The sequence below is a fragment of the Emys orbicularis genome, chromosome 10 (genome assembly GCF_028017835.1).
Source record: "Emys orbicularis isolate rEmyOrb1 chromosome 10, rEmyOrb1.hap1, whole genome shotgun sequence".
NCBI lineage: Eukaryota > Metazoa > Chordata > Testudines > Emydidae > Emys > Emys orbicularis.
In genome coordinates, this window is record NC_088692.1 from 19,508,219 (window position 1) to 19,522,211 (window position 13,993).

A 13,993-nucleotide genomic window follows, 5' to 3' on the forward strand; every position below is an offset into this window, starting at 1 on the left:
TCTGCAGTTGCCTACCTCGATGATGTGGCCATTTTTTCTGATTCATGGACAGAACACCTGGAGCACCTGAAAAAAGTCTTCGAGCGCATCCGGCAGGCAGGACTAACTGTTAAGGCTAAAAAGTGTCAAATAGGCCAAAACAAAGTGACGTACCTGGGGCACCAGGTGGGTCAAGGAACTATAAATCCCCTACAGGCCAAAGTGGATGCTATCCAAAAGTGGCCGGTTCCAAAGTCAAAGAAACAGGTCCAATCCTTCTTAGGCTTGGCCGGATATTATAGGCGATTTGTACCACACTACAGCCAAATCGCCGCCCCGCTGACAGACCTAACCAGAAAAAAACAGCCAAATACAGTTCAGTGGACTGATAAGTGTCAAAAGGCCTTTAACCAGCTTAAGGCAACACTCATGTCTGACCCTGTGCTAAGGGCCCCAGACTTTGACAAACCGTTCCTAGTAACCACAGATGCTTCCGAGCGAGGCGTGGGAGCAGTTTTAATGCAGAAAGGACCAGATCAAGAATTCCATCCTGTCGTGTTTCTCAGCAAGAAACTGTCTGAGAGGGAAAGCCACTGGTCAATCAGCGAAAAGGAATGCTACGCCATTGTGTACGCGCTAGAAAAGCTACGCCCATATGTTTGGGGACGGCGTTTTCAACTACAAACAGACCATGCTGCGCTACAGTGGCTTCATACCGCCAAGGGAAATAACAAAAAACTTCTTCGGTGGAGTTTAGCTCTCCAAGATTTTGATTTTGAAATACAACACATTTCGGGAGCTTCTAACAAAGTGGCTGATGCACTCTCCCGGGAAAGTTTCCCAGAGTTAACTGGTTAACAATTGTTTTTGGAATAAAACATATTGTTAGTTTTTATATAATCAGTAGTATGTCTAAAGGTACGTGTGTCTTATTAACTCTGTTTTCTCCTAGAGCTCCAGGAAAGAAATCACAGCCAGTGTGGAACCAAACGTCCAACACTATCTGTGATTTGGGGGGCGTGTCATAACTATAAAAGGAAGGGTAACAGCTCTCTGTGTACAGTACTAAAATCCCTCCTGGTCAGAGACTCCAAAATCCTTTTACCTGTAAAGGGTTAAGAAGCTCGGGTAACCTGGCTGACACCTGACCCAGAGGACCAATGAGGGGACAAGATACTTTCAAATCTTGGGGGGGGAAAGGCTTTTGTGTGTGTCCTTTGTTTAAGGGGTTGTTCGCTCTTGGGACTGAGAGGGACCAGACATCAATCCAGGTTCTCCCCATCTTTCTAAACAAGTCTCTCTTATTTCAAAATTGTAAGTAAAAGCCAGGCAAGGCGTCTTAGATTTACTTTGTTTTCTCAACTTGTAAATGTACCTTTTACCAGAGTGCTTATCTTGTTTGCTATACTTTGAACCTAAGACAGAGGGGATTCCTCTGAGCTCTTTAAGTTTGATTACCCTGTAAAGTTATTTTCCATACTGATTTTGCAGAGATGATTTTTACCTTTTGCTTTAATTAAAAGCCTTCTTTTTAAGAACCTGATTGATTTCTCCTTGTTTTAAGATCCAAAGGGGGTTTGGATCTGTATTCACCAGGAGTTGGTGAAAGGAAGGAGGGGGGAAGGGTCAATTTCTCCTTGTTTAAGATCCAAGCAGTTTGGATCTGTATTCACCAGGGAATTGGTGAAAGGTTTCTCAAGGCTTCCCAGGGAGGGAATTCTTAAGATGGTGGCAGCGGACCAGAGCTAAGCTGGTAGATAAGCTTAGCAGTTTTCATGCAGGCCCCTACATTTGTACCCTAAAGTTCAAAGTGGGGATACAGCCTTGACACCTGGCAAGGAATTTAGGCTCCAAACTTTAAAAAGAAACTTTTTCTTAACTCAGTGAAAAAAGTTTTAAATTTTAAAAATATACCCTGGAATGATCTATCACTTCACATTGGATTGTGTTTATGCTGTGATATGACATACACAACACAGAAAATGATGTAATCTGATGCACTAAAGACAACATGAAGGCTATTTGAAAGTTCACCATTTCTTTAAGCTTCCCATTGCACCTGAATCAAAGTATGTTTTATTCTCAGGTAAAATATATAACAGACTAGATAGGACTGAGATTAGCAACAACAAAACACACACAGTACCACCAAACCAACAAATTTACTACAGCTGCTCAGATAATGTTCTTTGATAAGGCTGCCAGCTATTGGATGGAATTTACAACACTGACTATATGTTGTAATACTGACAAAACACACTCGCTGTCACGCTGTTCAAATGTGAAATTCCTGTAGAAGCCAAAAATCTATCTACATGACAGTTTACAAGGGTAATTCCTGTTCTTCTCACACTTAATTATGTGAAAGGAATAGTAAAGGGACGTCAAGGCAAGGCCAGATTAAATGTTCTTCAGGTAAGTATAATTCTAAAAATCTGGAAGGAGGAACATTATATACTTGCTGATAACACAATTTCCTCACTCTTGTTACATGTAATATTTTCAGTATAGCCATCTAAAGTCTACCCCAAAAGTTTATTTTATTTTGTATTTGTGCTTTGGAGTATTTTCATGTTAGAAAGCTTGTCACTCGTATGCTAGATTAAATATAGAGAAGTGGACTATGATTTATTTCAAGATGCTCACTTGTACATTTCTTTACGGTAATTTCTATATGAGCAATTTGGGGCAGGTTCTCATTAATCCATATTTTCTGAAGTGCCATGTACATTTATGGTATATCTAATATATGTTAGAGCCTGATCCAAAACCCACTAAAGCCAAAAAGGGATCTTTCCGTTAACTTCAATGTGCTTTGGATCAGCCCCTAAATGCTTAACAGTAATAATGATCACCAAGAAGTTTCCAAAACGAGAAAAAAAAATATATCTCAGCCAAATCACAATCCTCTGTACTCTCCTCCTTCCACTTCCTACCCTCTTGAATAAATAAATAAAATGAAAAACTAAAAGAAATTTTGTTCTCAACAGAGGTTTAAATGCTCAGATGGTTTGGAATTAGCTGGACTCTTGGAACTGAAGTACACATTCCAAATGCAAATGGCATTTTTGTTTCCACTGAAATGGAATAGTCTCTGTTTAAAAGTATGTGCTGCTCTGCAAGGTGACTCAGAATAGTGGGATTGTGGGGCTCATGGTTTATTGCGTTGCAATGATTTTCAAAATAAATATGCTCAGTTTACAAGGAGGAAAAAAGTTTGTTTCTAACTGCCAACCCAGAAAGCCCCCATAGGATTCGAAAGGCAAAGTGGATTCTTTCCAGCTTAAACTGCAGTATCAGGTCTACAGGCCAATTTACACCTCAGTTACACCTGCACAACCCCACAGTCTCCACATTATGTCCTCAGTGTCACCTGTGGAACCATTTGCCATTTTCACCATTGAATACTTGCTGAATACCATTGAATACATGGTCCTGGAATTACCATTTCAATTTAGACGGAACAGTTCTCTGGCCACTCTAGGAGCCGGACCCAAAACAAGGATCTGATCCAAAGGCTACCAAAGTCAATGAGAGTCTTCCCATTGACGTCATTGCTTCTGGGTCAGGCCCTAGGCACCTTTGGCATAACATAAAACACATTCTAACTAAACTGCAGCAATTCCATGCCAAGTGACTCCCCAAGCAGGCACCTTAACAGCTAACAGATCCTCCCCGGTCCAACAATTAACTACCCTCACAACTCTCCCTCGCCCAACTTTCAAACACTTAGCGAGAGGAGATGAACATTGTAGTTATCTTTGGGTCAGTGGGACTCCTGGCATACATGAAGGTTTGTGGAATTGGGTCCTTAATAAGTGGCTTTCCTTATCAGCGCCATTTCAATAAGATTGAATGAATAAATGAGTTGTATGTTCAATCTTTTTTAGTGTGGCTATTCAATTTATTCATGAAAAAGGAAGTGCTTCCACTCGTTTCCATGACAACAACCCTAGGAATTCTGTCTTCATATAAATGAGTTATTGCTTTTTGTGCTTCCATAATCCAGGCAGTGAAGAAATTAACATCATATGGTCCCAGAGAAGACAACCCAATCTTCCTGTTCTCCCAACACCCCTACAGACACTAAATTCGTAGACATCATTGCTAGAAGTATAAATGAGTTGAAATGAGAGCCTCAGTCTGAAGAATATTAAGTTAGAGATATCTAATTTCAGAACAATTTCAAATAAAGGAGCTTCTTTTGGTGCCTGTGTTTGTGTGTACGCTAAGAGAAAAAAACTGGGTTATACTTACAGTATGCCTTCCTCTCTGGTACGGTATCTAGAAATGAGCTTGTACAAATTTTTCCATCACTCACGATTATTGCTCAGCTTCACTAGTCCCATTTACAATTTCTTAGCATAAGTACCAACTGTGTGTGTTCACCGCAGTACAAAACAGACAGTTCCTGCTCTCGAGAGATTACAATCTAAACACCATGAAGCAAAGAGAAGGGAATTATTAGGATATCATCATCATTGCGGACTCACTTCTTGGGGTGATTATGGAAGCGTGAGTCTTGGAATTAAGTGAGCATGGGGACTTGCTGGGTCAGAAAAGGGATGGTATTCCATGAATAGATAGTGGCTCGATTTTCCTACTCTGCTATTATTTATTCTGTTTGTAAATACTTAGGAGGTACTCACTGAGCATGGATAAGTACTGAGAGAGAACAATTTATTGTAGAATGGGAACAGTGAAAATGCTCGGTCTCCTGGATTCCAGAAATAGGGTAATTTTCCCTCCACCCCCATGATGTTCTCAACAACATGTCAAGAGTCTGCCATGTGGATTCTGATCTCTGAAGAAATCAGATAGTAAGTGTCATACAACTCAGTTGGAGCTACTATAAGGTGGGCACATAACTGGTTGGAAAACCGTTCCCACAGAGTAGTTATCAGTGGTTCACTGTCAAGCTGGAAGGGCATATCAAGTAGGTTCCTGCAGGGATTAGTTCTGGGTCCGGTTCTGTTCAATATTTTCAGCAGTGACTTAGATAATGACATACAGAGTACACTTATAAAGTTTGCGGATGATTCCAAGCTGGGAGGGGTTGCAGGTGCTTTGGAGGATAGGATTAAAATTCAAAATGATCTGGACAAACTGGAGAATTGGTCTGAAGTAAACAGGATGCGATTCAATAAGGCCAAATTCACTGAGGAAAAAACAATCAGTTGCACACAGACAAAACGGGAAATGACTGCCTAGGAAGGAGTACTGCAGAAAGGGATCTGGGGGTTATAGTAGATCACTGTTGCAAAAAAAGCAAACATCATTCTGGGATGTATTAGCAGGAGTGGTGTGAGTGAGTGAAGACCAATACAAAGAATTCATTTAGCTTCTCCACAACAGCCTTGTCTTCCCTGAGTGCTCTTTTAGCACCTCGACTGTTCAGTGGCCCCACTGATTTTTTGGTAGCTTCCTGCTTCTGATGTACTTAAAAATATTTTGCTATTAGTTTTTGTATCTTTTGCTAGTTGTTCTTAAAGTTCTTTCTTGGCCTGCCTAATTATACTTTTACACTTGACTTCCCAGAGTTTGTGCTCCTTTCTATTTTTCTCAGTAGGATTTGACTTCCAAAGGATGCCTTTTTGCCCTTAACCACCTCTTTTAGTCTGTTTTTTAGCCATCGTGGCTTTGGAGGGGCGGTGGCCTTCTTATCCCCCACCCAAAAAACAGTATTTAGTTTGAGCCTCTCTTATGGTGTTTTTAAACAGTTTCTATGTAGCTTGCACATTTCATCCTTGTGGCTGTTCCTTTTAATTTCCATTTAACTAGCATCCTCATTTTGTGTATTTCCCCTTCTGGAAGTTAGTTAAACACTGCTGTTGTGGGTTTCTCTGGTATTTTCTTCCCTACAAGATGTTAAATTTAATTACATTATGGTTGCTGTTACTAAGTGGTTCAGCTGTATCCACCTCTGAGATCAGATCCTGTGCTCCACTTAGGACTAAATCAAGACTTGCTTCTCCCCTTGTGGGCTCCAGGACTAGCTTCTCCAAGAAGCAGTCATTAATGGTGTCTAGAAATTTTCTCTCTTCATCCCATCCTGAGGTAACATGTACCCAGTCAATATGGGTATAGTTGAAATCCCCCATTATTACTGGGTTTTCTGTTTTTGTAGCCTCTCTAATCTCCAAGAGAATTTCACAATCACGGTCACCATCCTGGTAAACTGGTTGGTAGTATAGTCCTACTGCAATACTTCTATTATTCAAGCGTGGAATTTCTATCTGTAGAGAGTCTATGGTACAGTCAGGGCCGGCTCCAGGCACCAGCCGACCAAGCACGTGCTTGGGGCGGCACCTTGGGGCGGGGCGGCGCTCAGGTTTTTATTTAATTTATTTATTTATTGGTTCGTCGGGGCAGCGCTGGAGGGGGGTTTTTTGTTTCGGCGTTGCGGCGCTCGGGGAGGGCGGGGCTTCGGACACCGCGGCGCTCAGAGAGGGGGTGGGGACTTGGCGCGGCGCTCGGAGGAGGGGCGGGGGCTTGGGGCAGCGCGGCGCTCGGAGGGGGGGCAGGGACTTGGCGCGGCGCTGGGGGGCCAGGGGCTGGCGCGGCGCTCGGAGGGGGGGTGGGGGCTTGGGGCAGCGCAGCACTCGGAGGGGGGTGGGGGCTTGGCGCGGCGCTCGGAGGGGGGCGGAGCTTCGGGTGGTGCGGCGCTTGGAGGGGGGGCAGGGACTTGGCGTGGCGCTGGGGGGCCAGGGGCTGGCGTGGCGCGGCACTCTGAGGAGGCGGGGGCTTCGGGCGGTGCGGCGCTCGGGGGGGGTGGGGCTTCGGGCGGCGTGGTGCGGGGTTTTCGGCAGCGCTGGGGGGGGGGGTTCGACAGGGCAGCGCTCTTCTTTTTTGCCTGGGGCGGCAAAAAAGTTAGAGCCGGCCCTGGGTACAGTTCGACTAAGATGTCTACTATATTTGACTCTATGCTTTCTTTCACATATAGTGCCACTCCGCCACCAGGACAACCTACTGTCTTATTCCTATACATCATGTACCCTGGTATTACCACGTCCCATGGATTATCATTGTTCCCCCAAGTATCTGTGATGCCTATTATATCAATGTCCTCATAGAATACGAGGCACTCAACTTCACCCATCTTAGTATTTAGACTTCTAGCATTTGTATACAAGCACTTATAAATTTGTCAATATTTAGTTGTCTGTCTTCATGTGATTCAAATGAAAAAAGTCCCATTCAGTTGCCTGTTTCTCTTCAGTTCCTACCTGTACTTTATCACCTTCTATCCTATCCTCTTTACTAGGATATAGAGTATCCCCTCTAATAAATACTCGAAGGGGTGTGTCTGTTCAAATCATGTGCTCCTCTGCACCTGTCAGCTTTCCCCCAGCTCTTAGTTTAAAAATTCCTTTATGATCTTCTTAATTTTACACATCAGCAATCTGGTTCTATTTTGGTTTAGGTCAGGGGTTGGCAACCTTCGGCACGCAGCCCATCAGGGTAATCCGCTGGCGGGCCACGAGAAATTTTGCTTACATTGACCGTCCGCAGACATGGTCCCTCACAGCTCTCAGTGGCCACGGTTTGCCGTTCCTGGCCACTGGGAACTGCGGAAAGCGGCAGCCAGCACGTCCCTGCAGTCCGCTGCTTCCCATAGCTCCCATTGGCCAGGAATGGCAAACCGCGGCCACTGAGAGCTGCAGGGAGCCATGCCTGCAGACAGTCAATGTAAACAAAATGTCTCACGGCCCACCAGCAGATTGCCCTGATGGGCTGCGTGCCGAAGGTTGCCGACTCCTGGTTTAGGTAGAGCCCATCCTTCCTGTATAGGTTCCTCCTTTCCCAAAACATTCCCCAGTTCCTAGGGAATCTAAATAGTGTTGGGAGGAGGGATTGGCTCATCCATGCATTGAGATCTTGCACCTTTGCCTAACAGGCCCTGCACATAAAACTGGAAGCATTCCAGAGAATGCTACCATGGAGATCCTGGACTTTAATCTCTTACCTAGCAGCCTAAATTTGGCCTCCAGGACTTCTCTCCTCCTATCTTTCCCTATGTCAATGGTACCTATATGTAGCATGACCACCAGCTCCTCCCCAGCACTGCACATAAGTCTATCTAGATGTCTTTAGAAGTCCACAAGATTTGTGCCCAGTAAGCAATTCAACATGCAGTTCTCCCAGCCATCACCAACCCAATTATCTATATTAGTAATAACTGAATACCTCATTACTATTACCTGCCTCTTCCTCATAACTGGGGCCCTCTCCCCTGACGGGGTATCCTCAGTGTGAGAAGATACCATGACATCATCTGGCAGGAGGGTCCCAACTATGGAATTGTTTCCCTCTACTCCAGCTTGATGCTCTCGTTCCAGGGACTTTTATCCTCCTCAACAGCCCCGAGGCGGTCAGACTGCAGATGGGACGGCTCTACTGTGCCCTGAAAAGTCTCTCCTGTTTACCTCTCTGTCTCCTCTAGCTCCTCCAGTTCAACCATTCTGGTTTCAAGGGTCAATACTCATTCTCTGAGGGTCATGAGTTGCTTGCACTGAATGCGCACATATGCTGCATGCAGTGCAATACACTGGATAGCCGCCCCTGCTGTTGACTTCTGCTGCATTATTTTTACTCTTGGAGGATTTGTTTGTTTGTTTTGGGGGAAGGGACATGTTTAGAGTATCTGCCTCTCACACTGGCTCTCTAAACTCCCTCACAAAACTCCCCTGTTCACTGGCTCCTCTGGTCACTTAGGAGTGGGCTTTTTAAATCCCTGTTCTCCTGGGGAGGAGTGTTCACAAACCAGAGGCTGTATCAGGCGGTGCTGAGAAAAGCGTGGCGGGAGATCATGCAAAGGAACCTAGGGACATTGTTATTAGTATTACAGTAGCTCCTAGAAATTCCAGTCAAGGATCAGGACATCTTTGTGCCAGGTGCTATACAGACAACCAAGGAAGATAATCCTTGTCCCAGACAGTTTATAGGTCCAGGGGTGAAATCCTGACCCACTGAAGTCAATGAAAGCTTTGCCATTGAATTCATTGGGACCAGGATTTCACCCTAGGCATCTGCCACATAAGGCATGATTCACTATTGGCCTGCAGTTTGTGTAGTCATATGGGGATCAATGCAACAAAGCGCTTTAATCATGTGATTAATCTTCTTGACTTCAAAGCTAGGCACATGCTCCAGTGCTTTGTTGGATCAAGGTTAAAGCAGTCGCCTGCAGAATTGATCCCCTGCTGCAGGCAAAGCAAGCACAAAGTGGGTGTAAAACACCATGTTACAAGTGCAGGGCAAATGGTGAATCAGGCCCACATTGGGTTAAAATAAATCTACTCCACTTGTCTAACACCCTGGTGCAATACTTCATCTCTCTGTTCTGAGTTTACTGCTCTTGTCTCCACACCTGCTCCATGTGGCACATACCTTGCTTTCTTGTTCATGTGGAAAGCTCCTGGCTCAATATGGGTAGTACCAAACAAAAACAAGAACATCCCCCCATCCCATATGGGATTATCATTTCAGAGACAAAAAGCTTCTCAGAAACATGGACACTCCAGAGGCACTCTAGGCAGCAAGGTCGTATTGTGGGGAGAATGCTGACTGGGGCCAAGAGGATGTTAATGTCCGGTTTTACAAAGCAGACAAAGCTGAATTCTTCTTGCCATCAGTCGTTTTCAATTAAATATGAGGCGGGGGTGGGAGGAAGCAAGGAGGAGGAGAATAGCCACACATTCATGATTCTTTCCATATGTAGAACGGAATCTTTTTAACGAAAGAAAGCTACAACTTTATTTCATTGTTCACTAAATCTTGCCACACGCAACAAAAGATGATTTGGCTGCTCGAGAGGAATTGACTGCAACCTACCATGCATATACCATTTAAACTGGGATAGGTGTAGGCCTTGCTGGAGCCCCAGGCATAACTAATGGTGTGAACCAAAGGCTGTGAACCAGAGTAGGCCTGGCCTTGGCAAAATAACAACACACTACGTATTGGCTAATCAAGTAAGCACATTCCTGACTGCAAAGGATGGTACAAGAACACCCAGAGTTCTCAAGTAACTATGTAAACACATTCTTAAGAGATGATACAGGAACACACTGACCCCGCGTACAATAAGGATGGAATGACTGAACAAAACATCCTCATCCATTATCCTAACTAGCAGGTACAAGGTGCAGGGTTGGTCACGAACCACATCAGGAGTGTAATACATAACTTGTTTGTATCAAAGGAAAAGTAATAGGAGGGACACCTTTGGCCAGGCAGGGGGGCAGCATCCCAATGCGCTGACTGGTGCATTGTTATGGGCATACATGTGTTAGTGTATCTGTAGCTCCTATGGGGCACTAGTACTATGAAGAAACCTGGCCGAGTGCCTTCGCTACTGAAGCGAGCCTGTGATCTTTCTTATGAACAACATCAAGGTCTGCTAAATTACCATGCTGCACTCTCTACTACTGCAGCTGACATCAGCGCTCCAAGAACGGGAACACTGCAGCAGCAACAACGTTCCTCAGCACTTAACAATAGGCTGAGGTAAGAAACCATCAGCTGGATTAATCCCAGATTTCTGGATAGTTTCAGGAGATTTCATATTGATAGTCAAAGTCAAAAAGCAAGTGACCCGGGCCCAGATCTCCTCCCACAGGGAAAAATGCAAGGAAGATTGCAGAGAGGAAATTTCCCTGAGACTCCCCTTGTGGCATCTTACCTGATCACGCCACATGAGACTAGGAGGATGGTAGAGGATTTGGTGCCCACAGAATATGCAACAGGGCCTGTCCGTAAATACAGCAGATCCTGGGGGGCTCTTGGGCAATCCACGCAGAGTCTGGCACCTCCTTGCTGGTGCTTGCCTCTAGCATCTCTTTACTGCAGCACCCTGGAAACACTGGAATATTTAAAATCATTGTAGAAGATTGAATCAATCTTTAACATTTCTGAGAACATTTTAATCCATCTGGTTAGTAAAATTTTGGGCCTAAACTAACAGCTTTTCTATGGACCAGTGATGGGACACTGGATGGGGGGAGCTCTGAGTTACTACAGAGCATTCTTTCCCAGGTGTCTGGCTGGTGGATCTTGCCCACATGCTCAGAGTCTAACTGGTTGCCATATTTGGGGTCAGGAAGGAATTTTCCCCTAGTGCAGATTTTTTTCCACCTTCCTTTGCAGCATGGGATATGGGTCACTTGCAGGTTTAAACTAGTGTAGATGAGGGATTCTCTGTACATTGAAGTCTCTAAATCTATAAAAGGATATTTAAATCATGATTTGAGGACTTTAGTAACTCACCCAGAGGTTATGGGTCTATTACAGGAGTGCGTGGGTAAGACTGTGTGGCATGCAAGGTGCAGGAGGTCAGATTAGAGGATCATGATGGTCCCTTCTGACCTTAAAGTCTATGAGACTGGGCTATAAAACACTAGCCTTTGACATATTCAGTAATCTCCACCTCTTGGAGTTTGTTTTAAATGAGAAGAAAAATTCCTACATTATTGGGGGGGGTGGGAGACTAATCTCAGAACCTCTATATTCCAACCTATCAACTTCCAAACTATATTTCACAGATGGATGCTTTTAAAGGATAATAAAGCCACCAGAGTATGATAGCCACAGTTGAGCTCTCTGTAGGAAAATTTTGATCCACAACCAGGGAAATCAACTCAAGAAGCAGGAAGGGCCTTAAAAAAAAAAAAAAAAAAACCACCCCTAAAACCTTAAGAGCCAGGCTTTGTGCCTGTGTGTGTGTGTGTTTGGCTTTAAAATACATTAAACTCTTCCACTAAAGTATCTTAAAACTTCAACTGTGGAGAAAATTAAGTGTTAATGCTTCTCTCTTTTCAAGACTCTACAATAGGAATTATATCATAGCAGGCCTAAAAGAAAATCAGCATTCTACAGATAAGAGTACCCATATTTGCAATCCTTGTGATTTTTCTTCTTCCCCTTGATAGGGAGAACTTCCTGCATACAAACATTCCAACCCTCTCATGATCTAAAGGACATCATGTCCCATAACCTGTCAGCTGCAAAGTGCAGCAATTTACTACCAGGAATGTCTCCAAATTCAGTACCATTCCATCCCCTGCAAGCCTTCTGTGTGTTTTTACATATATACATATACACATATATACATATACACATATATACATATACACATATATACATATACACATATATACATATATGACTTGAATATACATGAACAAATTTGTGGGGAATTTTTAAAATTGAGAAGGGCTCAAGTCACAAAACTTTGGTCTTGAGTCAAAATAGTCCAAAGGTCAAGCTGTCCAGATCTAAAGTTTGGGGCTCATCTCTGATTTAAAACACAGTAAAATCGGGGACTAGATGTTTTGGGCAACTAGAGATGGAATAGAGCTCTTCTCCCTTCAGTCACCACTTCTAATCCAGCCCACTTTCATTTGGGACCTCATCCAAAGCCCACTGAAATCAATGGGAATACTCTCATTGACTTCAATGGGAATTGGATGAGGTCCCTAGTATGTGAAAGTTGTTGCCATCTGGAGGCTGTGTAGAGACCTACATGCAATGAGTTACTTCAGGAGTACACAAACAAAATTTTAAAAGACCATTTTTTGCCATCACAGCAGACACTCCAAAGACTGAGCAAATGTAGAGGGCTCTGTTTTGTTGTGTGGATATTTGCACCAGTGCAAAGTGGGTGTAAAACATGATCTGCTCAGAATGGCAGCAGTTTTCATCCACACAAGCTGTAGAACAGACAATAAGGCCCAGAGACTCCAGGATTCTCGCCCTGTCTTCCTGAGGCACGTTGGCAGGTCGCTGTGGGCAACTGTCATTGAACCTGCTGCTGTGCCAGTTCTGTCAAAGAGGACAGTAGTCTCCAGGACTCGCAATCTGCCATACTCTCACTGGCAGTAGAGTCACATCAAGATAAATATTGGGGGTTGGGGAGTGGGGGCGGGGTCACCCATGTACAAAAGAAAAACTTTAAAATAAAGTGGGAAAAACAAACAAACATTCTCATCTGTACTGAAGACTCCTACTGTGTGTTCTGTGTGCAGAACAGGTGCAGAACATGCAACAGAGCTCCATAATGCAGATCAGAGAAGAGAAATTCACCCTTTGTTTTTAAATGCATTTGATCTGAAAGTGTCAATTTGACATCTGACGGTTTTAATTCCAAGGGCATCCCAACAAAAGAAGAGGCCAAATTTGGCTCTGTTTTACATTGGAGTGAATGCAGATCAACTCCACTGAAGACAAGGAAGTTACTCTGGATTTGCAGTGGTTAAACCAAGAGCAGAATCTGGCCTCTAAGTTTCAGGGAATGTATCCTTAATGTGGCAAAGTACCTTCTTCTCCTCAGCAGGCTCAGTCCTTTTTAGCCTTGGAGACACAGGCTTGGGCAAGGCAAATCCTCGCAGGTAGCACAGGGTTTGGCTATTCCTCTTCTCAGTCAGCCCCTTGTGCTTGTTTATCTTCCCTTCTGGGGACAGAGTGCAGCCTTCCTTGCAGGAAGGGTTCAGAGCCTTGCTGCTCCTAACTTACTGGCAGCTTCCCTGGTTCTCTCACTCTCTCTCCCCCCCTTCCACGCCGGGGAGGGTTTAAAAAGGTCCCAAGCAGTTGGAGCCAGCTGAACCTAATTAGTTCCCTAGTAACCCCTTGCCCAGCTGAACCTCATTTCCCCATGGTTCTCTCTCTCCTCAGTGGCTTGGGAGAGGCCTTTTTAACCCCCTGGGACAGATTACTACCCCCTTTGTAGCTGTTTGTCCTGGGTTTGCCACATTAAGTTTAACATAACTGATTTATTTCAAGGAGATTTAGGACTCAGACTAGTCACTCTCCCTGCTTATTGGCTGATATGTACTTAAACAGTCTCCAATACAATGATGGCGCATATTAGTCAGTTCCATCTGTTATATGCAAAAGTCCCATATATTTCAGTACATTGCGATCATGTAGAAACTATAGGATTTCCTTACCAGAGTATAAAAGATCAGTTTGCAATTACAAACTTTCAGTATTGCCCGCCACCTCATTATTTGTTTAA